At 46.8% G+C, this 27,464-nt stretch overlaps 1 protein-coding gene across 2 annotated transcripts in view; it reads left to right on the forward strand.

Moving 5' to 3' along the window:
* STK35 (serine/threonine kinase 35) overlaps positions 1–26,775 on the forward strand; it is a 59,141-nt gene extending 32,366 nt beyond the window's left edge. The window contains exon 4 of one of the 2 annotated variants that reach the window (XM_077112294.1): positions 24,844–26,775. The gene's annotated coding sequence lies outside the window, so the exon portion shown is untranslated. Of the gene's footprint in view, positions 1–4,728; positions 6,292–24,843 lie in introns of those variants that run through there. The other variant, XM_077112293.1, reaches the window with a different exon arrangement.
* Positions 26,776–27,464: the final 689 nt, after the last annotated feature.

Here is a 27,464-nt window from a genome sequence, read left to right on the forward strand (position 1 = left end):
CAGGCAGAAAGCTCTTTGTCTTTTCCTTCTCTCTGTCCACAAGGGAGAAACAGACTCAGACCTATGATCTGGCCTGTGGCTTACAACTAGAAGAGCTGGTGCCAAAGCTGAAGGGTGGAGGACCAATGGGAAATGTCAGTTTCATTTTCTGTCCAGGGAGCAGGGTGATTACAGCAGTCATTACAAGCTGGTGTCTCAGGAGCTATTGCAGAGGGCTGTGCTGTTCGTTTGACCTTCTGCAATCACATTCTGTTCCACTATTATGCAAAAAGCGAATTCTGTCTTCAGAATCTCTCCGCTTCCTTGCAGACACTGCTTTTTAGCTGCTGTGTGCCAACTTCCTGCTGGTGGATCTGATTTTGCAGAGGTGGTACTCTATTTGGGTCCTGTCTGGGAAAGGAGGAGAGAAGTGTTGAAAAGGTCATAATTCAAGATTGTCTAGTAAATCACACGTCACCCTACTACTTCTCAGGCTTTTTTTTGTCATATTTCATATCTTAGTGTCTTGGATGCTGAGGTTGCCCCCTAGCCCTCCCCATCTTTTATGTTATCTGCTTTGTCTGCTGAATGCATGGGGAGAAAGCCATAGGTATGCAAAATAAAACTGGAATTCGAGATGGGTGGCGCATTAAGGAGATATGTCTATGAAGGTTATATTTTTCCAAATCAAAAACTGAGACACAAGACCCATCAGTGGACTTTTATTGAGAAACAGCAGAGTACAAAGCTGAGCTTGAGAAAACCTGCATTTCCTTTCCAGGGCCTTTATCATCTACCCTGTTTACTTCATACATAGACCCTGGATCACTCCTCACCTGTGCCCTCTCCTTTGACAGGTAGGGGAAATTCTCCCTTGTCCATCGAGCATGTGGAGGAACCCAGATTAAACCGTGCACGTAGGCTCTTGGACTGCTGCTCGAAGGACCCTTCTGTCTGGGCTGCCAGTTTTTCTTATTCATTAAAGTACATAATTTTTCCCACTAAAAAGTAAAGCATGACGATGTGAAGTGTGCTCATTATACAAAATACAAAGGAGGGGTGGGGAAGAACCACCATGATGAGCACAACATTTTGAGGTATTTCTTGGAAGACTTTCCTACACATGGTAGATTTTATATTTTACACTGTTGTGGTCATACTATGTATACCACACAACTTTTGTAGCCTACTTTTTTCCACTTAACCCAGGGAAGTGTTTCTGCCACAGTGTTCAAAAGGCCACACACCATCTCTTCTCTGCTGTATATTATTGAGTAGATGGCTCCTTTGTTTACCGATTCTTTGTGTTTGAACTTGTGGATGGGCTGTTTATTGCTTCATAATTTAAATAATACCTCAAATAACATCTTTATTCATAAAGTCCTTCTCCTGTTTAGGATTCCTGGTTAAACTAGATTTCCAAACGTAGAGTTACAGAGCCTTCAGGTCTAAACATATTTAAAGCCCTGAAAATGGCTACATTTCTTTTTGAAGGCTTTTTTCACCCTTCTGTGGTGCGTGAGAGTGCCCTTTCATGGTGCCCTCTCCCTCACCCAGCTTGAAACCGTTTTGATGGCTGGGGATTCACAGCCTGTTTAAATCTAAACACATAACCATTGGCTGGGGAGTATAAGGGAGGCTCATCAAGCATGACAGTACCTGCTATGGGTACTTTACAGGTATCATTCCACTCAAAGATCAAAAGAGCCCCAGTTCTCAGAGGAGGAAAGGAAGTAAATTGTCCAGTATCACTGTACCCGCTGCCTCTATCAGCCAGTCCCTCAGAAGCTGAGAACATCAAGCCAGTGTTGTCAGCTGCATAGGCAGTGAGTTGGAGTGGAGTGGTGCTGGGCTGCCAGTGCACACCTCTCAGACTGCAGAGAACAGTCTGGGAAGAGAAGCAAAGCAAGTGGGAGTGAGTGGAGTAGCGGTAGAGTAGTAGGACAAAATGTCTTAAGTCCTAAGCCTACTGTTTATCTGTGTCACTTTGAGTACATCACTTTCCCTCTTTGAAGACTCAGTTTCCATTGTGTCAAATGAAATCTTTAGACTGGGTTAAGTTCTTTTGCCCTTCTGGTCCCTAACTGCCTTGAATCATAGTGCAGTAGAAAGAGTGCTTTGGAATCAGTCTTGGTTCACATTCCAGGCAGCTTTAGGACTGAGGGTAATGTTTCTGCACTTCATCTTCTCATCTATAAAATTGGGTTACTACCTCATGCTGTTGTCTGAATTAAATCTGTAAACCTTAGAAACCATGCCGTACAGTAGCATTATGGAAATACTGTATGCTTGCAGTATCCAGCAGAGTAGCCACAAGCCACTTTGTGGCTGCTAAGCATTTGAAATGTGGCTCGTGTGACCAAGGTGCTGGATTTTAAATTTTAATTTAAATACCTACTCGTGACCAGTAGCTACTTAATAAGAATAATGCCTGATGCACAAAAGGTGTTCTGTACATTATTGGGTAGGTCTGTGACCACTGTCCACCTGGCTCAGGTCTAGCCTGGATGCTGTGTTGGTAGTGAGTCAGCCAGCAGGCACTTCTGGAGTGGACTTACCCATAATGCACTGGATTCCAGTATCCCATGAAAATGCCATATGCTCTGCCTCTTTGCTAAATAGGGAAAATGATGCGTATGTGTATTAAAAAAGGCATCATAGAGAATCAATTATTGTATAACTTTTTTCTGCTTCCAATAGATGAATTAGTCCAATCCATGAAGAATTTTCTTATCATTGCATATTCATTAACATCATTCTAAAGGCTGCATAGGATTCCACAGTGCAGTGGTGCCATGATTGATCTAACCACCCGCCACTGAGCTTTGAGATAGTGTCCAGGCTTTTCACTCTGACAAACCCTTCAGTGAATAATCCTATATTAAATTCACATTCCATGCTGGGGATAGAGCCCTGCAAATGGAATTCTTTTGAGTCAGATGTGGTCGCATTGGAAATGAAGGCCCCATCAGTAACAAGCTTGCTAACAACAGCACTGGTGCAGGTATAAGTCTAGACTCACCCCTGGGCTCTCCAAATGCCAGCCACAGACCAGCAGTCTCAGGATCCCCTGAAGGTATGTTAGAATGCTGGATCTTGGCCCCATTCCAGACCTGCCTTTCTGGAGCTCCCCAGGTGATCTGTATACACTCTAAAGTTTGAGAAGCACTCCACTTAGCCATTTTCTAAAAGAGGTGATTTGTCCAAGACTAGTATAGTAGTCAGTCTTGATCCCAAGTCTTCTTGTGGCCCCATTTTCGCTTGTAGCAGCTTTACTTGGACTTTTTCTGGAGAACAATTCCTTTTCTTGATCTGTATCAGTGCTGGAAGCAATGAAATGTGAAGCCAGTGCTCTGAGGGCCAGGGTCTCTAGGGTTAGGGAGAGGAATGCTGTTTGGATATCAGCTGGTCTTTGTGATTCAGTCAAGGTCTCCAGGATGGTGGGCCTTTCCCATTGAATCCTCTTCCCTAGGCCCCTGGTTCATCTGAGACTGGGATGATGGTGATGATAAAGGCTTTTAGTAGCTTCTTACAAAGCATTAATATTAATGGTGGGATTTTAAGCACAAAGTAAAAGACTTGTCAGATTCCCTTCTTTTGGGGTGGGACCAGACATTGTAAAACTCAGCTGATTCCCATGTGTGGCCAGAATGGAACATTGCTGCTCTGTATGGCTCCATACTGCCTAGGACGGGTATCCTTAGCTCTGATTCGGTGGCTCAGACTCAGAAGACTGAATAGAGAAGGGACTGACTCAAAGCCAGTCATTGGCTCTTGTATTCTAGGCCTCTCAATAAAGTCCCTGAAGGGCAGGCATCTTGTCTCATTCCTGAGGACCTTGTACCGAGATAATTCTCAAATAATTGCTAATAATAAAATGACCACGCACTAGTTTAAATTTTTATCTGTACTAGTTTATTTAGTCCAAGTAATAGCCTGTGAGTTAGGTACAGAGGTGAGATCAAGGAACAGAGGACATAAATTTGCCTGCGGTCCAGTGGCAGCTCTTGTTTGCCATGGATTCTTGCTCTTGAGCCCGCAGTCTTAACCATGGCGGTGGATTGCAATTTGGTACAGTGGGACCAAGCAGATGACTCTTAGAAACCTTGCTTTGGGTCTGGCATAGCCCCTGGGTGAGTTGGTTCCTCCTGAGACCTTTTCAGGTAGCCTGGTTCAGGTTCTTGGAGGCCCTGGTATGACATCTCTGAGGTATTTTACTTTCTTGTCTCTAAAAACAGAATGAATAAACCTTGAGAGCGTTGTTGTGAAGTTTGAATATAGCACAATTAGTCCTGGAGGGTGGGGAGGGAAATATGAGTGGAACTAAGGCTAGCAAGGGCTGTGGGGACAGACCAGGCAGGGTTGATGACGTCTTTGTCCTGACAGTACAGGACAGTGCTAGAGAGGGTTGGGCTTCGTGATTGGATTTGTCATGCTTGGACTCCCAGCCAAGGTCTACCCCTTAGTGGTGTGACCTTAGGCAGGTAGGTAAATTAGCCTTGGCTTCCTTATCTGGAAAATGAAGAATAATGTGCCTCTGGATCAGAGTGGTTGTAGTGAAGCTAGATTAAAGCCACATAAAGTACTTAGAAAACTCCTTGTTCCACTGCCACCACCCCACCCTCAACACCCACACAGCTTCTGATTTCATCTGGGTTTGGTCCAGTATTCTGAGAGAGAACTGGAAGCTTGGAGACGCCCAAGCCTGCTGACCCCAATGTCCACTCCTCCCTGCCTTCTGTCTTCCAGGTTGATCTCTCGGGACCCAAAGGCTCATCATGTCTCGCACAGAGGATGACAGAGGGTACAGGTGGTGGCTTGTCTGGTTGACGATCTCCCGACAGCTGGATCTCCGGCAATGTGAAGCTTTTGTTTGGGTTTTGCCCCCTTCTTTTATTTTGCTTAATTTTTTTTTTTTTTTTTTTTTTTTTGTCTTATATTTTTACTTTTTTATCTTTCTGGTCTCTACCCCCACCCATGCCCTTTTTTTTTTTTAACCAATTGAGACTTCAGAAGAGCAGGAAACTATGCTATGGACAGGCAACAATTTCTTTAAAGAAATTCAATATGGACAAAGCATATATATGAATTTTATATTTTAATTTTTATAAGGAATTGGGGAGCTTTTTTGTTTTTGTCCTTCACGTTCCTTTTGTCCTCTTTTTTTATACATCTCTCAGTTCTGCCTATTATCTTAAATATAACACCTCACCTCCCTAGAGATGCCCTATCCCTCCAGAGAGAATTAGGGGATTTCTCCCAGAATGGGACATAAAAACATAAGGAGGCCTCTGGGCTATCCCCAACCCAATGCAGGAACTGTCGAAATGCTCAGAGGTGAAGAACCACCTGGAAGAAGGCCAGGAGAGCTCAAGAGAGAAGGTCTAAACTGCAGGGTTTGTTTCCTTTAAGTTGTTGGCAGCCACAGGCCACAACCAGGACTTCACAGTGGTGGGGTCAGTTCCCTCCTCTGTCCTTGATAACTGGGAACTCAGAGGGGAGGAGAGTGGAGGGTGATCACCTCCCACTTCCTTGGCAGTCATGTGACCTCCCCACCCCAGCTCTACAAATCTGCCTTTCTCTAAATGTTCTTCCTCCCCTGAGGAAGATACCCAGGAAACAACTTGTGCCAAATCTCTGCCTGGGACACAGCTGAGTCTTCCATGGACATCTGCTACAGCTTGTGAAGTCAGCGCCGTCACTGACTGCCTCTTGGATTGCCTTCCTTCTAGATGGGCCCACCCAAGTTGTCACAGAGACTGCCCAATCTTTAAGATACAGTTATGACCGTTGGCCATAATAACAGGGTGTCCTGAAAAGGCGGCCACCACCACCTCCGTGCAGAGAAGGGTGTGCCCTTGTGCTAGGGCCCAAGGTCTCAGCCTGTAGACATAATGTCAAGCGCCATATCCCTTACTGTTAGGTGCCTGCCCTCAGTGTGGAGGTGTCTGATGAGGAAAGAACAGACTTGCCAAGAGCAGTGAGGTTTCTGGTGTGACTGAGTAGAACCCCTGCAGCTCTTTGGTTCCCATTTCTGGACTTGCCGCCTTCAAGCTTCCCCAGCCACAACCACTTCGACCCCACTACCAGTGTCTGTCTGTGCCGCCTCCCTAAGGGAGGTCTCCCTCCTCAGGCTTCTTCTCTCTGTCTGAGTATCCGCTCCCTGTGCAAGGAGAAGGGGAAATGTTCCTGCGATTTCCCTCTCTGTCTGGACACTACTTTGGCAACTCTGAAGGTTTTTTACCCCATTAGGGCCAAAAAGGAAAGGGTCTCTGGGGAAGGGGAGAGGAATTTTTCTTTGGTTTTTTTTTTTTTTTTTTTGAGTTTTACCTAAACTGAGCATAGGATTGATAGGGGAGAGAATGGGAGGACATTTAACTTGACTTGTGACCAAGGGGGTCTTTCCCCTGAAAGCAGCAGTCCTTTGGCCCTGGGAGTTTAATTTGGGGGAGGCCAGCACACCAGCAGGCCAGTCTTGGCACTCTGTTGCCCCATGTTCATTTAGACTTTCTCTCAAACCCCTCAAATACCAAGCTTTCTTCCTTCTCACAGGCAGGCTGTTGGCTGTGGTTTGCAGTACCCAGCAAGACTGCAGGTGGTAGCCAGGCCCTTCCCTTCTTTGGCTGAACTCCAGTGTGCCTGTCTCATCTCTTATTCTCTGATTTCTTGGGCAGCCTCCTGAGTGTACTCTGAGAGTTACTACTGGGAGAATTGAAATAGTGGTGTTCCCTAATTGCAGTGCAGGTTCCTCTTCTGCCCTACCACTATGTCTTCCCTTGGGGGCAGCTGTCTCTGTACATGAGCACATGGGAAAAACAGTCCCCAAACTCAGCACCCCCAACTCTCTGGCTGCAGCCCCATGCTCTAAAATCCCTAATGAGGGCTTAAACCTAACAAGTTATTTACCTTTTAGCTTACCTTTTTCTTCTGCCCTCCCCAGGTCTCTTAATCTCTGTCCAAATAAGCTCTAGGAGCTTCAGTGCTCCTCTTTTGTTGTTTTTCTAGGTGTCACAGTATTCTCTGTATGGCACAGGATGTCTGTACCTTTGGGGTGAGGGGGGCAGCCTCATGCACCTTCATGTCCCTGGATGACCAGCCAGTTCTTGTTTGGTGGTGGTACCTCCTTCCCTAGTTCAAATGAGGGCCGACTCTTTAGCCCAAGTGCCTGTCTCTCCCTCTTCTCTTTTCCTTCCCTCCCCTCCCAGCCAACTGGGAGAAAGTCAGCCCCAGGTAAATGCTGGTTCTGCCTGCAATCAGTGGACGAGCCTTGGGGTTGGCCCCAGGTGGCACCTATAGTCTTTCTTGACCTCTTTCACTTATTCCCATTGTGGGTCGTTGTCTTGTTCCCTGCCTCTTCCTGCTTCTTTGGCCTTTCCACCAAGGACTTAGGCCTACCAGCAGCTCTGCAGTTCATCATCTCCATGCCACCAAGTTTGTTGGGCCTGTTCTAGTCCTAGAAGTTTCCAAACCTTTAAACCTCAGTCAGTTGTTGTCATCTTGGCTCTGTGGAAAGGATGGCCTGGTGGAGGGAAGTTCTTGGCATCAGTTTGAGAGGAATTAGCAGGATGGATCATAGTGCCTTAGACCATTGCCCTGCCCTGCCCAGACTTCCTGGCTCAGCTGGAAATGTGTGGCCTCTTTCTCCCTATCTGTGTCTGTCTGTCACTTACACTCTCACTCTCCCACTTGCAGATAGCCACTTGGGAAGGATTACCCCCTCACCCCCTACCCCATACCTTCCTGGGGTCCCACCACCAGGGCACTCACTAGCAGCTTTAGCCTAGAACAGAACAACTTCTGACAGGTGTGCTGTCTGCCTCTTAACACCCAGCAGGCCCCCTGCCTGTTACTTCTAGCCTATTCATTTAAAACTGGCTCCATCTGACCTGTGGGCATTGGGGGCCAAGGTTGTGGGCCTTAGCTTCCTTTCATCCCAGAGACATTAAGATAGGAGAATGGGAATTCTTTCTTCCCACCCAGATGTGGTTTGCCCCTCAATGGCTGCCTTTCTGAGGGAGTGTATTAAATGTTTACTTAAGAAATACCTTGTTTACAGCTGGAGGAGAAACGTGCCCAGTGCTAGTTGGAGATGGATGTACTGTAAACTAAAGTTCGACCCTTTGGACAGGGTGGAGCCTTCTTTATGGGGCTGCCGGTGGTGGCCCCTGAGTGAATGAAGGCAGAGATGCGAAGGGCAGGGGCATACTTCACAGCCTCTGCTCGCTGACCCTGTGGTGCTAAGGACTACTCACCACCTTTGTCGCAGCCTTCTTGCCCCTGGACATTCCTTACCACTATCATTCCCTTCCTCTAAGATTCTCTACCCCTTGGCATATCGGTCATCTGCTAGAAAACTAGTGTTTGGAGCAATAAATTTATTACTTTTGCTTGAGTTTCTTTCTAAAAGGAAGGAGCTGGCATTGTGGAATCTGTCTTGGCTATTTACTTTTTTAGAAGACAGATCTTAGTAGAATAGATGTCTGGGTTTTAACTTCAGGATATCTTTTGGAGGCTGGAAAAGCAGGATTTTGGCTTCTGCCACTTAAGGAGGGACCCTAACTGCCCTCACCTTGCTCTGCCTAAGCTTCCAGCCCTGCCCACCAAGTGCACCTTCCACCTTTGTTTTTGCTCATACATCCTTCCTCCTCCCCAACCTGGGGGGCACTGATGGCTTTTACTGTAAGTGGGTCTCCTGGATTATCACTCTCTTGACTTGTTTCCCTTCCTAGGCCTGTCTGGCAGTTCCCAGACAGACTCAGATACTGGGAGTCTCGTAGGAGTTGACAACCTCAGAGCAGCCACGCTTGCATTGCTCAGTTCTTCAGGCCACTGGGTGTGGGGAAGTTGAGGCCTAGAGGTGTTACATCTGCCAATCTCCCATTCTACGTTGTAGCACAGTATTTAGTACAACACAGGATCAGAATCCTGCCCCACCAAGGCTTTGAGAGCCAGGGGTAATGGAGTGGGGTGGTGGGGCGCATATCTGCAGAGATGCCTCCTCCAAAGAGTAGCCAGTAGGTGTGACATTAGGGTTGGCCATTATCAAGATATTAATCCACTGCCATCAGCCTCCCTAGCACCTGGCAGAAGCAGCTCCTGAGCACTGACATGGCCACCGGTCACTCAAGGCCCCTAAGACTGCAGGAGTAGTAGGAGGGAGGCCACAAGAGGAAGGGAGTTTGATTTAGGAACATTAGAGAAGTCTTTTGTGCCCAGTGGACTCTTTGTGGTAGAGCAGCAGAGTCTGATTCAGTGGCTTAACACTCACGTGGGACAGAGTTAGGGTGTGAGGAGTTTTAACCCAGGCACAGAGTTAGTTTCAAATGCTAGTTAAATCTATTTTTCTTTTTCTGTTTTTTTTTTTTTTTTGCACAGAAGCTGGTAATCTAGGACCTATGTGTGAACAACTTTATATGAATATTTTTTGTACTTGGTTTACTTGGGTTGGTATGATACATTATATTTAAGTTCCTTAAACACTGTGGATCCCCTTAATGTGTATGAATGACTGAGGCTTTGTAAATTAAGGGACGTTTGTGTGAATAAAGTTATTTGATGGGGTCAAAGAAGCCATATGTGATTTGAAAATGGGTGTTTTGTGGTTTTGTTGGCACCTGTTCAGGAGGGACAAACAGCACATGCCACAGCACTCCAGTCCGCGTGGAGGTTGGGGGAGAGGGGTGAGGGGAAGGTGCTCAGCTACCTCATCAGCCCCTGTGCTCACAGGAGAAATGGCCTTCAGTCTTTCAGCTGGCATTCCTATTTCACACCTGAGGAAACAGGCCCTTGGACATGAAAAAATCTCGTACTTAGGAAAGCAGAAATCCAAATCAGGCCTGGTGTGCTCCTCAAAGGGATCCAGGTCTAAGAAGTTTGGAGTCACTCCTTCAGAGAACCTCTGAGGCCCTTTCAACCCCAGCACTGCGATCCTGCAAGTTCTATCCTCTAGATATTTTTAATATAAAGAGAAGACAAGGTTTCGGAACCACACTAATAGGCGCTGACTTGAAGAGCCAGGCCCTGTCAGAGCAGAAGGCTGGAGGTGAGCAGTACAGACTGAGTTGGTAGCATCTGTGGCCTGAGAGCTTAGGGGTCTAATCAAGCCAAACCATAGTGGTTGGGTTGAGAATGAGAAGGTGGCATAGAGCCCATCTCCCACTCTGGGCCCACTAAACTCATGTTCCATGAAGAATGGGGACTGGCATTTATAAGGAAGGCCTATTTGTGTTCCAGGCACTTCGGATAGCCTCGACCATTCTGTATAGTAGGTGTGGTGGGTGCTCCACTCCTAACGGGAAGATTGAAGCCCAGAGAAATCAGGATCACTGGGTGAATGCTTGGTGCCCCTGAGAAAAACTGCTGCTGCTGGCCAGCTGGGTCAAGTAACTTAGTCTCCCAGAACCTCCATTTCTTCTTTTTAAATGGCGATGACGGTAGCTACCTTCAGAGCAGTTGAAGGTTAAATAAATAATATTGGGTCTGACACATAAGGTCTCAAATGGTTCTATTGTTTCCTTTTCCAAAAGGGACATGGCTGGGGCTGCCCTGAAATCTGGATTCTTAAGCTTGACTTTCCTGGCACTGCAGCTTTGCTTATCAGTCAAGTCAGGGTTGATGTGTTACATGGAGCCCACCACTCAGGGTCCTTTTCCTGAGGAGACCTGGGGAACCCAGTAATAATAAAACTCCTACAGGAGGAGAGTCAGGACTTTGGAATGTGGAGTTCAAGGAAAAGATAAGGCAGAAGTCACTGTGGCATCCTGCCTAACCTGATAGTGAACAAGCTGCATTCTAGGCCCAGGATTTGGTGTTCTGCGGCTGCTGGTGTTGAAGCACCTCCTTGCAGGGAAGATACTTATGTGCCCACACTGGACTATGACCTGAAGCTTGAAGGACAATGCACACATTTTCTTTTCAAAATAACTTTATTGAGATAAGTTTCATCCTTTTGAAACATACAATGCGGTGGTTTCTAGTCGATTCAGAGTTGTACAACCATCACCAGTAATACCAGAATATTTTTATCACCTTAAAAAGAAATCCAGACCCATTAGCAGTCATTCCCTGTCCCCCACCCCCTCCCAGCCCTTGGCAACTACTAATCTACTTTCTGTCTGTATGGATCTTACTATTCTAGACATTTCATCTAATATAGTATGTGGCTTTTTATGTCTAGCTTCTTTCACCTGCATAATGTTTTCAAGACTTATCCATCTCATGGCATATATCAGTGCTTCATTGCTTTTTATTGATGAATAGTATTTCACTGTATGGCTATGCCATATTTTGTTTATCCATTTATCAGTTAATGGACATTCGAGTTGTTTCCAGCTTTCAGTTAATACCAGTGTTGCTGTGAACATTGATGTGCAAGTTTTTGTGTGGACATAGATTTTTAATTCTCTCTACGTATATGCCTAGGAGTGGAATTGTTGAGTGATATGCTTGCTAACACCATGTTTAATCTTTTGAAGAATTGCAGACTGTTTTCCAAAGCAGCTGTACTATTTAACATTCCCACCAGCAATGTGAAAGAGTTCTAGTTTGTCAACACCCATTCCAACACTTGTTACTGTCTGTCCCTTCTATTATAGCCATCCTAGTGGGTATGAAGTGATTATAAGTTTTCAATTATAGGTTTCTACACCACTGTAATAATAATGGCAGTTGAAGGATGTCAAACAGATGTTTCAGATGCTTGATTCAGTCACTGACTGAGTAGGCACATGTTAGGTGTCTGCCTACCAGAGTTAACACATTTGCTTGCCCATTTACTATCTCTTTGACCTTAAGACATATCACCTTTCTGACTCCATTTTTCCATCTACAAAGTAGTAAATACTTACTTAGACGGTTAGAAGAACTAAAGAATTGTGCAGAACACATGGTGGGGACTCCTTTGGTGCCATCTGTGTCCTAGGGACCATGGAGTTTGGGCAGGCATCAGAAATGAAGGGGCTTTGAGGATCCCTCAGTTTTTGTGTTTGGGCCTGGGTGATGAGGAATGTGAGACCTCCTGCTCACACAAAGGTCTGCTGAGCACCCAGTTCTACACTAAGAGGTGAGTCACTCAGACCTGACTGCAGTGGGTTATAGTCTGCATGGAAGGGTCAGGTGTACTTAAGCCAGGCCAGTGTTCACTCCGGTAGCAGTGACTTCTGGGTCCTCCTTGAAGTAAGAGACCCGGATGAAGCTATGTAGTAACACATTCTAGGTAGAGGGTACAGTTAGAGCCCAAAGCCTGAGACGCAAAAGTCCTCTGTGCTTGAGGATGAGCAGTAAGGCCAAGGCAGCTGGAGGGGAGAGCCTGAAGGGGTGCAAGTCGGTCTGAGAAGCAGGAGGTAGATGGAGAACCTTACAGGCCAAGGGAAGGGGTCCTCCTTGGTTTCTTCTCTACCGGCTCCCCCACCTGCCAACAAGAAGCTCCTCGTCCAGAGGGAGAAGGACTCCTGGAAGATAGATATATCATCATAGCCTGCTGTGCTCTGAGAGAAGGAAGCATCAGGGACCCTGGGCCATGGAAAACCCAGAGGGCACAGGGGAGGCCTGTAGAACATGAGGGCCAAGTGACCATACTCCTCCAAACTGCTGCCTGACCTGAGCCCTTGCCTGTGTCCAGGCCGTGGTGCAGCCCCTCAGCCTTTTTTAGTGCTTCCTCTTGACTTGGAGAGTTGTAGCATCTCCTTGCCTCCCAGGAGGTCTTTGCCTCATCATGTCCCACCCTGAGGTCAAAGGATATCCTTTGGCCTTGAGTCCCTCTCCTCACACAATAGACTTCCTTTTAAATCATGAGAATAGTCTCAAAACTGTTGGCTTTTGTTGCACTCAATATTATCCAGACCCCTTCCCTTGGCCTGTAAGGTTCTCCATCTACCTCCTGCTTCTCAGACCGACTTGCACCCCTTCAGGCTCTCCCCTCCAGCTACCTTGGCCTTACTGCTCATCCTCAAGCACAGAGGACATTTGCGTCTCAGGCTTTGGGCTCTAACTGTACCCTCTACCTGAATGTGTTACAACATAGCTTCATCCGGGTCTCTTATGTCACTGAGAGATCTTTGTTGGCTCCCTCATTTAAAGAAATACCTCCCCACTACTGCTCCATCTCCTTGACATGCCTTATGTTTCTACATAATGCTTATCACCCGCAGGAAACTATATATTCTGTATAATATATATAAACGTGTAGTAGGCATTCGTTACATGCTTACTGAGTAAATAAACAGATGCTCCCAGTGGAAGGAACTTGATCCAGAGCCTACAGAACAGCGGGTAGAGTGGGCACAAGAATCCAGGACTCCTGTACCTGGCCCACCCTCCTCTATCTGGCCTGCAACTTCTCTCTGTTCCTGAGGCTTATTCATAGTCTGCATCTGTCCACCCCTGAGCCGTGAGAATGGAACAAGCTGCTTAAGAAGGAATCACCAGATGTGGTTAATGATACTAATGGGCTTTGATTTCTTTAATGTAGAACAGGGTCAGCAAACTTTTCCAGTAAAGGACCAAAAAAAAAATAAAGGCCCTAGTATCTCTGTCACAACTACTCAACTCTGCCGTTGTAGTACACAAGCAGCCATAGTCATTGTAAACAGATGCAGGTGGCTATTACCCAATAAAAGTTTAAGGGCAATCGAATTTGAATTTCATATAATTTTCACCAAAGTGTCACAAAATATTCTTTTTGTTTTTCTTCAACCATTTAAAGACATAAAACCCACATACCCAGAACAGTCATGGACTTATTTCCTTGTGCTGGGCCTATGGTGGGCAGCATGCCCCACGACTCTTGGTCCTTCTCAAGGATTAGTCCATGTGTCAGGCCCAGAGAGATGGTGACAGCTCATCCAGCATGTTGGGATGGAGCAAGAACCAGGCCCAGAGTTGGCGACTAGCTACAGCTCTGGGTATGTGGGAGGGCATTACAGTTTAGGGAAATGGATATCACCCACCATCTGATCTTGAATCTAGAGGCAGCAAAGTATGAAGAAAAGGCAATTGCAGTAGAAGCCAAGAAACCTGAATCCAGGTCCAGCAATTGCCTCCTGCCAGTATGGGGTACAGCAAGCTCTCTCCTCTCTCTAGCTTAATAGTCTAGTGAATTCTGAAATAAGAAAGTCTGAATTACTGCTTTGCTGCTTACAAGCTTGTGACTTTGCCTCCCTGTTTTCTCACCTATAAAATGGCAACAATACCAGTATCCACTCCACTGACTTTTTCTGAAAATTAATGAGACAATGCATATATAATACATAGCAGAGTACCTGGCATGCAGTACATTATCCATAAATGGTATCTACTGATAACATTTTTTAAAAGGGATAAAACATTCTATGAGATACTCAAAGAAGGGGTTCCAAATTCAAAGAGTGTTGAAAAAGGAATGCTATATCCTTATTCCCTCCTGGAGTGGCCCCAGTGCACTTTTTTCGTTGCATTTCCCAAGCTTCTCAGATCACCGTGCTTCTTCACTGAACACCTGTTAACATCTCCTGATACTTGGATTTTGAGTGAAATGCTTTGGAACCCACCTTGAAAGATGCTGAACAAGGTCATCTTTGCAATTCTAAGACACTAATTCCCTTCCAGAGAGCTTTAGTTGTCCATCCTGTTTCACATGGGCCTGGAATCACTTCCCCTTGAAAAAGCCTCCAGTAATTGCCTGTGCTTGGTCTATTGGTTCCTTGAGGGCAGACCAGAATATGAGGAATTTAATATCCTTGGTCTGGGTCCCCTGCCAAAATGCTGCAGGGCCCAGATCCAGACAACTCGAATGTTGTGAGTACACAGAGAGCAGCTCCCCAAGCCAGCAGGCCACGGACACTGCCAAAACACACTCACATACCTGGTTCCCATGTTGGCGGAGCCTGGCTACCCTCCAGCTAGCGTTTACCCAGAGCCTAATATGTGCCCTCAGCATCGTGCTGGGAGGCACCTGTACTTCAGTGGTTCCACACACAGGCTCTGCAGGATTCAAGTCAAATGGCTCTGCATCTTAGAGATTCAGTTTCCTCGTATGGAAACTGGGGATAATAACTGCATCTTTGTCTGTGAGGATTAGGTACCGCTGCACAAACAGGAAACCCCAAATAGCAAAAGTTTAAACAAGAAATGTATTGGTTTCTCCCTCATAAAAAAGAAGTCTGGAGGTATGGGTACTCAATACAGTGACATGGAGCCATCGAGCCTCCACCATCTTCAGCAGTCACCTCTTGGTCCAGGATGGCTGTTGGAGCTTCAGGCATTCATCCTCATTCCAGGTAGCAGCAAAGAGGGAGGAAGGAAGAGAGCTGGTCTCTCCCTCTACCCCCTCCCCCACCCCTTTTAAGGAACCTTCCCTGAAGTCCCACACAACACTTCCACATCTCATTGGCTAGAGTTTAGTCATGTCCACATCTGGGTGCCTTCACTGGACCAACAGAGCTGCTTGATCCCTATTTTCCTTTCTTTCTATCTGCCTTGAGCATCTGCTGAGCACCTGGTCCGCTAGACATGGTGATGATTCATGCAGGTGAAATTCTTCTGGACCTGTTTTCCCTCATGGGACTGTTTCCTGAGCCCCTACTGTGTGCCAGGCTCTGTGTTACAGATGAAAATACTGAAACAGGCTACGCAGAGTCCAAGGGATAGGTGTGGGATATATGAAAACACATCCTAAGAGTTTTTGCTTCAGGCAAGATGGATCTGAAGAGCTAAAAGACTTGGAGTCTGGTCCTAGCTCTGTCACCGGGATGCATCTGTCAGGCAGCTAGGCCACAGCTGTGGACAGGTTGTAGGAGAGGAGACTACCCAATTCCAGCACAGAAAAGCAGGGCTTTATTTTCCTGGTCATCAAAAATGAGCAGTAATCTGGGAACAAAAGATGATTAGCAATGGATGGCTGCAGACTTGAGCCAGTTGCTCTCATCCAGAGCCAGCCAGTTCTCAGCTCTTAAGGCCCCAACTTGCTTCCCAGAGCTACTCCTTTGACCTCACTCCCACCACTATCCTGTTCTTGAGACCTTCCCACCCACATTTCAACCAACTTCAGAGACAGGTTCAAATAGTAAGCTCTGTCCATCTGTATCAGTTATTAATTTACTGCCTCTCAGCTCTGAATGCTCCTTCAATATGTGTTCAGTATGACAAGCAGCAGAATTTCTTTAAGCATTTCTCTTCTAAAGTGAGCACAACTTGAAGCTCAAAGGATGCTGAAAGGACAATGCAGGAAGAGGCTTCCTGCAATTTCCAGTGCGGGTGAGGGAGTCCGTGGTGGATGCCTACCGCAGCCCCAGGTCCAGAATGCGATCTCTCAGCCTGGCAGTAACCTTTCTGCAACCCTCTTGAAACCAAAGCCCCTGCATGGTCTGCGCACAGTTGCCCATGAACTGGAGGGTACACCCAGATCTGCTGCTTCCTCCATAAGCCCATGTGCAGCCCAGGGTCTCTAAAGGCCTCCGGCCCCTGCCAGTGCCCAGACTTCCACTGCATGCCCATGCCACTCGTTGCTGGATGCCTGCTCCCTTTCCGAGCAAAAACTACCAAACATGGCTGAGAGGAATTAAGAAAGAATAAATAAATGAAAAGAGACACTTTGATCTTGGGTTGGAAAACTCAACATTGTTAAGATGACAGTTCTTCATGAATTATCTATGTGTTCAGTGCATTCCCAATCAAAATCCCAGGAGGGGACTTGTTGTAGAACTTGACAAGCTGATTCCAAAATTCACGTGGAAATACAAAGGACCTGGAAGAGTCACAACAATTCTGAAAAAGAACAAAGCTATCAAGGATTATTAAAAAGCAACAGTAATCAACAGAGCATGATACTGGCATAAATATAGATGAATAGATCAATGGAACAGAAAATAGAAAGTCCTGAGATAGACCTACTCATATTAGAACAACTGATTTTTGATAAAGGTATAAAGGCAATTCTGTGGAGAAAGAAGGGCCCTTTTTTAAAAATGGTGTTGGAGCAACTGGATATCCATATATTAAAAAAAAAGAACTTCCATCCACTCAATCTATACTTTATTCCATATACAAAAGTTAAATCAAAGTGAATCATAATATCCAGCTGTAAAAAGGAAGGAAGTTCCTTTTATATGCTATAACATGGATGAGCCTTGAAGACATCATGTTGAGTGAAATAAGCCAGATACAAAAGGATCAATATGTTTTGATTCCTCTTATGTGAAAAAGTTAGAGTACACAGATTCATAGAGCTGGAAAGTATACTACAGGTTACTGGGGGAGGGGATGAGGGATGAGTTAAAACTTAACAGGTACACACAGAGTTTCTGTTTGAGGTGATGGCAAAGTATTGGTAATGGATGGGGTGAGGGTAGCACAATATTGTGAATGTAATTAATACCACTGAATGGTATCCTGAAAGTAGTATGATGAGAAAAGTTATGTTGTGTTTATGTTGCCACAATAAAAAAAAAATTTAATGGATCATAGACCTAACCATGTAATCTAAAATACTAAAACTTGGGCAGGCCACGGTGGCTCAGCAGGTAAGAGTGCTTGCCTGCCTTGCCCAAGGACCCGGGTTTGATTCCCGGTGCCTGCCCATGTTAAAAATAAATAAATAAAATACTAAAACTTCTAGAAGAAAAGATAGGGGAAATTTTTTGTCACCTTGGATTAGGCAAAGATTTCTTAGGTACAACACCAAAAGCATAATTTGTAAAAGAACAAATAGACAAATTGAAATACATCAAAATTTACAAACTCTGCTCTTCAGAAAATGCTCTTAAGACAATGAAAAGATAAGTCACAGACTGGGAGAATCTTTACAAAGCATACATCAGATAAAGAACTTGGATCCAGAATATATAAAGAACTCTAAAAACTCAGCAATAGGAAAATAAACAACGAAATTTAAGAATGGCAAAAGATTTTAACAGACATATCACTAGAGGAGATAAACATATGGCAAATAAGCACAAAGATGGCAGCTTGTGGGCACGCTGCCCACCACAGGCCCAGTTTCCAGGAGCAAGCCCCTGATGCATTAAAGAAATGCAGTGAGAACCCCAATGAGGTGCCACCTATTAGAATGGCTTAGAATTTAAAAGACTGACCATACGCTGAACATACGCTCTCATACGCTGCTGGTAGGAATGTAAAATGGTATAACACTTTGGAAACACTTTGGCAGTTTCTTAAAAATTAACATACACCTGCCATTTGATCCAGTCATTCCACTCCTAGGAATTTACCCCAAAGAAAAGGAAATACATGTCCTTGCAAAGACTTGCATGAATGTTCACAGCAATCTTATTTGTTTACTTGGAAACAACCCAAATGTCCATCAAGAGCTGGGTGGACTAAACGTTTTTGATATAGCCATACAATGGAATGCTGTGCAACATTTAAAAAGTAAAGAGCTATTGATACACACAAAACATGGATGAATCTCAAAATAATTATGCTGAGTGAAAGGAGCCAGGCACAAAAGAATACATATTGTATGATTCCATTTATATAAAATTCTGGAAAATGCAAACATCTGTAGCGACTGAAAGCAGATCAAATGATTGCTTTGGGAGAGGAGAGAAGGGAGAACTGTGAGGGGAGCGCCAAAGACACAAGAGGAAATTTTGGGTTCAGTACCTTGATTGTGATGATGATTTCATGATGCACACATGTGTCAAAACTTATTAAATATGTACAGTTTATTGTATGTAAATTATTGTTCACTGAAACTCCCTTAAAAAAAAAAACCAGGTTGAAAGGACGTCCACAGGCCAAACTTGGAGAATTGGAGCATCAAAAAGAACCATGATGATAATGGGTTTTTAATACATTGAGTAATAATAATGAATAATCTATGAATATCTACAGAATATGAGAGCAGAAGCAAAGGAAAACTTTTCTTTACAGAAGAATGTAGAAAGGATAATAGAATTAGAAAAATCTCCATTTTGCAGCCACCAATGCAAAAATCATTTCAGGCAAGGATATTAATGCCTGCTAACATCTCTGGGTGACAACTTCTGGGAACAGGCTATCCACACAGTCTCAAATATCATTACACAGATGACTTATTTACGAAGAGGAGGATCACCTTTACAAATAAAGAGATCTATTAGAACCACCATAATCAAGTGATCAAATTTAGTATCTCCAGTGATGAGACAAACAGACATGATGCCCCTCCTTATGTAATTTAACAGGCAGGATGCAACCTCACCAGGAAGTGTTATTGCCCAAATGTTTAATCTGAATCTAATGAGGAGGGGACAATCCATTTCACACAAATGAGGAACATCCTATAAGACAACTGGACTGGTCTTTCAAAAAGATTTCCCTCCTCTCAGCAACCATCTGCCTGCCTGGGTCCCCCTCCAGGGCCCCTTCTCACAAAGCCACCTGGAGTGGGGCACAGTGGCCGGGGAAAGGAGAAAACATGGAGAAGTAGCACAATGGGGCAGGCAGCAGGTGTCCTATTTATTCGCCACAGTGGCTGCTGGAGACGTGGAGGTACCAGCTCCATCTGCAGAGCTGGAGGATGGAAGCCAGCATCTTCACCCATGCACTGCTGGATTTGCAGGACCCAATTAACCCTCAGATCTGTTTTGCTCAAAACCTGCAACAACGGCATCCATCTCGCTGAGGGTAAATGCTCAAGTCCTGACCACAGCATATAAGGCCCTCTGTGGTCCGCCACTGCCACCACCCTGGCGTGACTACTTTCCTTCTCCCTCCCTCATGCTGTGCCAGCCCCACCCACCCATTTTTGTGTTATTTTGCGGCCACCCTGGGCCCACACACACCCACCCCAGAGCTTTGATCTTGTCCACTGTGCTGAGATGCCCTACTCTCTCCCTCTCCTCCTGTCTTCCTTGCTGGCTTCATTTTCATTTCCTCTTGAGCACGTAGCTACATATAACATGCCGTCTATGGTCCTCGAGGGTGGTCACTTCTGCCCGCCTTGCTCATGGCTGATTCCCAGCTCTTACAATAGTGCCTGCTGTCGGGTAGGTGCCCCATAAAGACTGGGTGAGTGAATGGCTCCAAAGCTGGGTTTCTGCTCTCCCTTGGACCCCAGCAGGTGTGCATACATGTGCGTGTGCTGGTCAGGCCAGGGGTTGGTGAGCCAGCTCAGTCTGTCTCCCGAGACTCATTTCCTGGGGTGTAGGCAGGGTTCGCAGAGGGTTGGATGGATTCCACTCGCAGCTTCAACACGTTACATAACCTGGCACTGGCTGGGGGTGAGAGGGGCAGGCAGGGCTTTAGTCTATGTTCGCCGGGAGAAGCTTCCCTGGGTCACATCCCACGCTGCCAGCCCTTCAGCTTTGTGCTCCCTAATCGTGCTGACAGGGCCCACCACCCATTCTCCCAGCCCACTGGCTCTAAAAGAAAGAGCTGTACAATTGCTCGAGGCCTGGGTGGAGCTCAGGCCTGGTATGACCCAGGTGACCCTGGGAAGCCAAGCCCCACCTGTCTTCTTGCCCACACACACCCAAAGCTCCAGAGGCTCCCTTGAGGGTTACTGTCTATTTGCCCACTGAGCTCACTCACTGCCTGAGCTACCTCAATAGGTGCAACCCAGAGCCTCCAGCCTTCCCTTACTCACAGTGACCCAGGGCAGGCCATGTGGCTTGTGCCAGCCTTGGCGTCCTCCTCTGTAAACCAGGGGACCTACTGGTAACTTATCTCACAGTGTCATGGGGAAGCATGCATGTCAGGGGCCAGACTCCTCAGAGTTCACCACGTGGTCACCATCATTATTACACAGTCACCGAGGGCCTTCTCTCAGCCAAACCCATGCCAGTCGCTGGGGATTCTGATCCATTTATGCATTCAGAGCCCAGTGCAGGGATTCAAATAAAACCAAGCAAATAGAAATATATATCAGGCAGTGAGCTCTTTGAAGAAAGAGAAATTAGGGTAATGGGATAAAGGTCAGGGTGGTCAGAGTAGGCTTCCCTGCAAAGGTGACATCTGAGCAGTGACCAGAAAGCTGAGAGGAAGGAAGAGCAGGTGCAGAAGCCCTGAGTGGGAGGAAGCAAAGAAAGGAGATGCAACAGAAGGCATTGGAGCATGCAGGGCCTGGTGGGCTTTTCCACAGAATGAGATGGGGCTGTTTGGAAGATCTTGAGCACAGTGACAGCATCTGGCTTCCATTTCTTAAGGGTCCTTTGGTTTCCATGTTAGGAATAGATTTGGTGGGGCGATGTTGTAGAAGCAGGGAAGTGGGTCAGGGGTCCATTGCCATAACCCTGGTAGGGGTGGTAGTACATGGGCCAGGCCAGTAGAGGTGAAAGTGTGAGAAGTGGCTGGTCTGTATAGATTCTGAAGGAAGATTGGTGATAGGTTGGACGTGGGAGAGTGGAGGTGGCGGGGAGGTGTCAGGATGACAAGATGCAATGACAGTAGCTGCTGATCCCTAGCACCTTCTCTGGGTGATGCCTTGCATGCAGGAGAGCTCTCCAATCTCCACAACACCCCTGCAAGATGGTCATTCCAGTCCTCAGTTTACACATGGAGGACTGGGCTCCCTGGGGTCATCGTGGCCAATGGGCTGTGTGCCTTTGTCTTGGCACAGGCTCGGAGGGTCACCACTCACTTCTCAAAGCTGTCCCTTACAAAAAGTAATGGCCAAGGCCAGTGCTCACCCTGTACCCCAGCAGTTCTGAATACACACAGGACTTTCCTTTGAGAAAAGATGCTTCTGATACCATCCCCCGCCCCACAAGGTTGGTAGCATTCCCTGACTTAGATACACGTGTGCCTCTTCATCTGAACATGCCCAAATCTTCATTCTGATGTCCCAAGAGCCCTTCAAATGCAACAGCTTGAAAACTGAACTTGCCTCCCCTTCTCCTCCACTACTCCATCCCCTGATGGCAAAGACACCACAGGCCATTCTCAGCACTTGATCCACATTAGCTGATACTTCACATCCACCCTCTGAGGTCAGCACCAGGGGGAAGCCCACTGTGCTAACGAGAAGTTGAGGGACTTGCCTAAACTCACCCAGCTGGTGAGCGGTGGAGCCCGGATTTGGGCCCAGGCAGCCGCATTCTGGAGCCCACCACGCAGGTGTGTGGGGAGGCAGAGGCCAGCGGGTCCTCAGAGGCACGTGGCGGTGTGAACTCCGTCACCCTTGCCTTGGCACCCAGCTCTGCTCTAGGGACAGCTCCTTCAGGATGCTGCCGCCCCCTACGCAGGAATGCACCGTTACTGTCCCTGTTCCACAGATGAGAAAAACCAAGGCCAAGAGCTGGTGAGTCATCGGCCGTTTTCCCACAATTAGAAAGCAGCTGAACAAGGACTTGAACTTGGGTCTGTCTGCTGCCTGTGCTCGCAGGAGGAAGACAGTTTCTGCAATGCCTTTCCTATATGACCATTAAGTCGGGGGTGGTGGGCAGTAAACCCCAACCGACAGCAGACCAGGCCTTCGCGGGGGTGGGGCGCGGAGCCAAACCCGGGGCTTATTTGGCACTTTGGAGGTTTCTTTCGGATGAAAAGAGCAATTCATTATGGAGATGGCCACTGTGTCCTGCCACCTGAAACATCGATAGATAGCCGAGGTAATTGGGAACCTCTATCTGGCCACTCTGTCCCTGCGAAAGATTTTCAGGTAGATTTCAGCTGACAGCACAGCTTTCTACTTAGAATGTAAAATGAGTCTATGAAGTGTTTTCGCTGAAGTGGGAATAGGTAATTGATTTTTTAAAGAAGACGGCCTTTCTGGGCTGTGGAAAGCGCTTTCAGGTCCCTTTCTTATTTTTCTGTGCGTAAAGGCAATTATCCCAGGTCAGCCTGCCACACAGGAAATGGGACTCGCTAATTTTGCACAACAAATGTCTCACTGTAGCATTTTCCTTATTGCAAGAGAGATTATTATCTCAGCTTGTTTCACATCAGCGCGCGAGAAAAACCAGGCTCTGGCTTTAAACAGTGGATGGAGGCCAGAGATTCCATAGGGTTTGGGAAATCCCTGCCCTGCCTGTCATTCCCAGTGTGTCAGTGGGCTAGCCCCTTTCCCCTTCTGCACCTCAGTTTCTCCATCTGTCCAATAGCAGCGCCCACCCCCGAACATTTTCCACCAGTGGTAAAGGGTAAAAATGGCTCTCCCTCTGTCCATGCTCTCTGGTGATCCTCTCCCACCCTGACTCTGGACTTGGCCATGCAGCTTGCTTTGGCCAATGGGACAATAGCAAATGTGATGCAAGCAGAGGCCAGAAAAGCACTCATGCCTTGGGTCTCGTCTTCTCTAGCTTCTCTTAGAAATTGAATCCACCTTGTAAAAGAGCCTCTCGGAGGATGAGAGGCCACATGAGACAGACATGATCCATCCCAGCTGAGCACCACCCCCAACTCCAGGCCATCCAGCCTGGCGACTGCCAGAGTGAGGCCAACTGAGACGTACTAGTCCTAGATGAGCCAGAAGACATCCATAGAACTGGAGAAATAATTGCTTGTAATTTTCACACACTAAGTCCTGGGGTGTTTTTTTCCACAGCAGAAGCTGATATCTCACCTCTTGGTTTTGTATCTGTTAGGTTCTTTGGTAGCAAGTAACAGATGCCAAGCCCTGCTCACTAGTGAAAAAGGAGAATTTATTTGGAGATACTTGGGGATCCCGGAATTGAGGTGCCAACTAGAGTGCCAGGCCTGGAATCGGGCAGGAGCCAGAAATAGTAGCCACCTGTCAGGGCCCACCTGACAGGTAACTCCACCAATTCCTCCATTCTTGCATCATTCCACTCAGAGCTAAAATCCCATTTGGCCATTGGAGGTACAAGTCCGGCCCTTGATTGCATCAAGGTGGTGGGAAACAGGGCACAAGGAAGGGACACCATAGTGCCCTGTTTCCCCGTGGTGGCGCCTCCGGTGCCAGCCTACCCTGGTTCCTATCCCCGTCCTGGCAGCCACCGGAAAGCTGATCTTTCTCTGAGCCTTGCTTTTGCCCTCTGTGAATGGGTTGGGAGGAGCATCTCTATCCTGGGTTTACTATGAAGATTAAATGAGGTGAGATGTGTAAAGTTTTTAGAACAGTACCTGGCATCCAGAGAGCACTCAAACATTAGTCAGCATTCTAATAATAATAATAAAATTTTATATAAAGAGAGAAAAACAGAATTTATCTTAGGAGATTTATCAAATCATTAAGGCTCATTAATCCTTTAGTGGACTAAAGGATTTCCTCAAAAGGAAATCAGAGCACTGTTGAGAAGGAGGGATGGATACTGGGTGAGCCAAAATGACCAGTGCCCTTCTAGAGGTGTGAGGATTTTGACTCCATCATTCCTGCAACTGAGCACATTTTGCGGGTCACGCCTTGTGCCCAGTGTGGTGGGGGACAGCAGTCAGCAGTGCAGACTTGGTCCTGGTCCCTGCTCCCCTGGAGCTGACTTTCTAGCTTGGGGGAAGTTGATAATTAACACATAAATCAATAAATAACATGATTACTTCTGAGAGCACCAAGTGTCAAGATGAATGGAAAACAAAAGGATTGGGTGTTACCTAGGTAGTGTGTTTGGGATGAAAAATGCTTACGGTGCTGGTTTGGGGGGAGCAAATTAGCACTTTTATTAGCTGCTGCTTAGTGTATGCAAAGTCCCTAACAAGGAGCCAGCCCCCCTGGGGCACTAGATAGATGCTATTTCACATCCTCCTCCTGGGACACAGGGGAGCAGTGAGAGGGTAGGGGCCAGGGCCCTTGGCTTCTAGTCCTTGCTGGGCACCTTGGACAATTTCCTGCCCCCTGTAAGCCTCACATTTATGCAATTATCGAATGGGCCAGCTATTTTTTGAAAACATTTTAGTCTTTCTGTTTTCCTTGTGAGACCCAAATGAAATAGATGCAAGAGGGGAATAGCAGAGTCCCACTTGAGAGCTCAGCTTCTCTTTCTCCTCCCCTCCCAGGCCCCTGAGACACCTCCACTGAAACCTGAGGCTCCAAGGAATCCCATCTGCAAATCACAAGGGTAAATGAATGCTGGTACCGTCATCTTGGAAGAGACAGGCATGGCTGAAATTCTAGCTTTGCCATTTCCTTGTTGTGTGAACTTGGGTCAGTCACTTGACCTCCCTGAACCCCTGCATCATTCTTAGTGGTGATGGGAATGAGGAAATAGGTCTGGGTATGAGAGGCCAAGCTCTGCCAGACTTGCTTGGGTCCCAAACTTGATGTCAGATTAGGATTCCCATTCTGTGCTTTCCTGGGGCTGCCTCTCCAGAGGCATGACAATTTATGGGGTCCCAAAGCACAGGCCTACCCTGCTCCTGTCTCCCAGGCTCAAATCGAGGTGAGAAATCCAGGAGGCCACTAGCAACCCCCACAGCCTAGAAATAGCAGGTCAGCTGGTGGTCAACTGACCTTGGGGCTCCAGCCTGAGCTGAGGCCTCTTGCCTGGCAATAGCCATCATCATAAGCTGTGGGTGGTCAAGAGCTCTGGAGGTGGCCATTTTCCCAGCCCAGATCTGCCTGGGCACTGGAGAGGGCTGGTAGAATGTCCTTGAAGCCTTGGACAGCAAAGCTTCCATCTGTGGGGTATTTGTATATGGTCCTCCCCACCTTCAGCCTTCTAACACTTACTAGAAAAGCCAGTATTAGGTAGTCCTTAGTTTGGGCAAGAAACAGCAAATAGGGACCATATCCTCACTTTGGTAAAGAAGCTGAGACTCAGCCCAGTGAAGCGTCTTGCCCAAGATTAGGTGGTGGGTCAGCAGCAGTAACTCTCAGCTACGCCTGGAGAGAGGGAAGGGTGGAGGGTCCAGAGGGCTTGGGCAGGTTGCAAAAGTGGTTGGCTGGAGAAGTGAAAAGTAAGGAGAAGGTGAAGAGAGATGGTCCTGTGAGTCTGATAAGCCCCAAGGACTAGTGATGCTGAGGTCCGGAGCGTTATTTCAGTGGAAACCCCCCACTCCAATGCAGGGGTGCAGTGTCAAGGTCTTGAGCTCCTTGGGACCTGAATGGTATGTGGGGCCAGGGTCTGGAAGGCAGTCCCTTGTGGGCACACTCAGGGACATGGACTGAGAAGCTTTGAGCCTCTGGGTACTGACCCATTTCTTTAGCTACCTTGCTTGGCCAACCCACAATGGATTGTGAAGCTTCCTTTGTGTTTCAGGGTATTGGGCAAAGGCCCCTGGATCATATATTGCACAAACCTCCTCTGTTTTCTGTCTGTATGGCCCTTTACAAATTAGTCCACTTTTCTGGATGCTACGAGGATTTCTAATCTTCATAATGAGTATCATTATTGTTATTCTAGCCCCGTTTAAACCAAGAACCCACGAGCTGCCTTTGCTTCCTCTCCTCACCCCCATTGCCACCCCATCTCCAGAATGTATCTAAGCCATCCTCCTCTCCCCAGTTCTGCATCCTGGTCCCAGTCGCCATGCGCTCTTGCCTTCTCACTAACTACCTTGGCCCAGTTCTAAAACATTTCCCACCCAGCCGCTAGACAATTTGTAAATCCGTTAAACATTCCATCACCCCCCCTTTTCAAAAACCTCCGAGGGCTTGCTATTCTTCAAATAGAATTAAAACTCCTCAAAGACTTTTGCACTCTTTCTTCCCTCTGCATGGAAGGACCTCTCACATCTTTGCTTGGCTGATTCCTTCTGGTCTTCTGGTCCTAGCTCCACTGTCACCTCCTTCAAGAGGCTGTCTCTGACCACCTGGTCTAAATTAGTCTCCATTCCTGTAATGGATTGAATTATGTCCTACAAAAAGATATGTTCAATTCCTAGCCCCTGGTCTCATGAATGCACTCCTATTTGTAAATGGGATCACTGAAGATATTATTTAAGATGAGGCCGAATTGGATTAGGGGAGAGCCATCATCCAATATGACTGGTGTCATCCAATATGACTGAGTTGTGGACAGAAGGAGAAATGGCCATGTGATGGCGGCAAAGATTGAGTGATGCCATAGATGGTCATCAAACCATCGCCAGAACCCTGCAGACTTCAGAGGAAGCGTAGCCCTGCCCACACCTTGATTTTGGACTCAGAGCCTCCAGAACTCTGAGACAATAAATTTCTGATATTTTAAGCCATCCAGTCTGTGATAATTACAGTAGCCCTAGGACACTAAGACGACCCCCACCTTAGATCATTGTTATCGTCCCATTACATCACTTAATTTGTTGGCTTTCTTTTAAATGGTCTCTCTTCTACCCAGCTCTGGTCTCTTGAGAGCAGGGACCACATCTGTCTTGTTCACTGCTGAATCCCAAGCATCAGAACAGGGCTTGGCACAGAGTAGAAACTTAATAAACACTTGTAGAATGGTAAGAGAGTTGAAGAAGTAACCAGGTCCATAGATGCACATTCTGACCTTTGTACACTCAATCCCATGTCCGGACACTCTCCCACACTTGCAAACACACGGACACATACCTGCCTGGCTCACACCTTTGGGCTCTCGGGGACAGGTTCCGCCAGGAGCTTCGAGATGCTCTGCGACTTGTAACCAGAGAGGCTGCTGCCCTCTGCTGGCCTATCTGGTGAAGTGCAGCCAGGACTTTGACAGGAAACAGCT

Source organism: Tamandua tetradactyla, chromosome 1, assembly GCF_023851605.1.
Source record: "Tamandua tetradactyla isolate mTamTet1 chromosome 1, mTamTet1.pri, whole genome shotgun sequence".
In the NCBI taxonomy this organism is placed as follows: domain Eukaryota; kingdom Metazoa; phylum Chordata; class Mammalia; order Pilosa; family Myrmecophagidae; genus Tamandua; species Tamandua tetradactyla.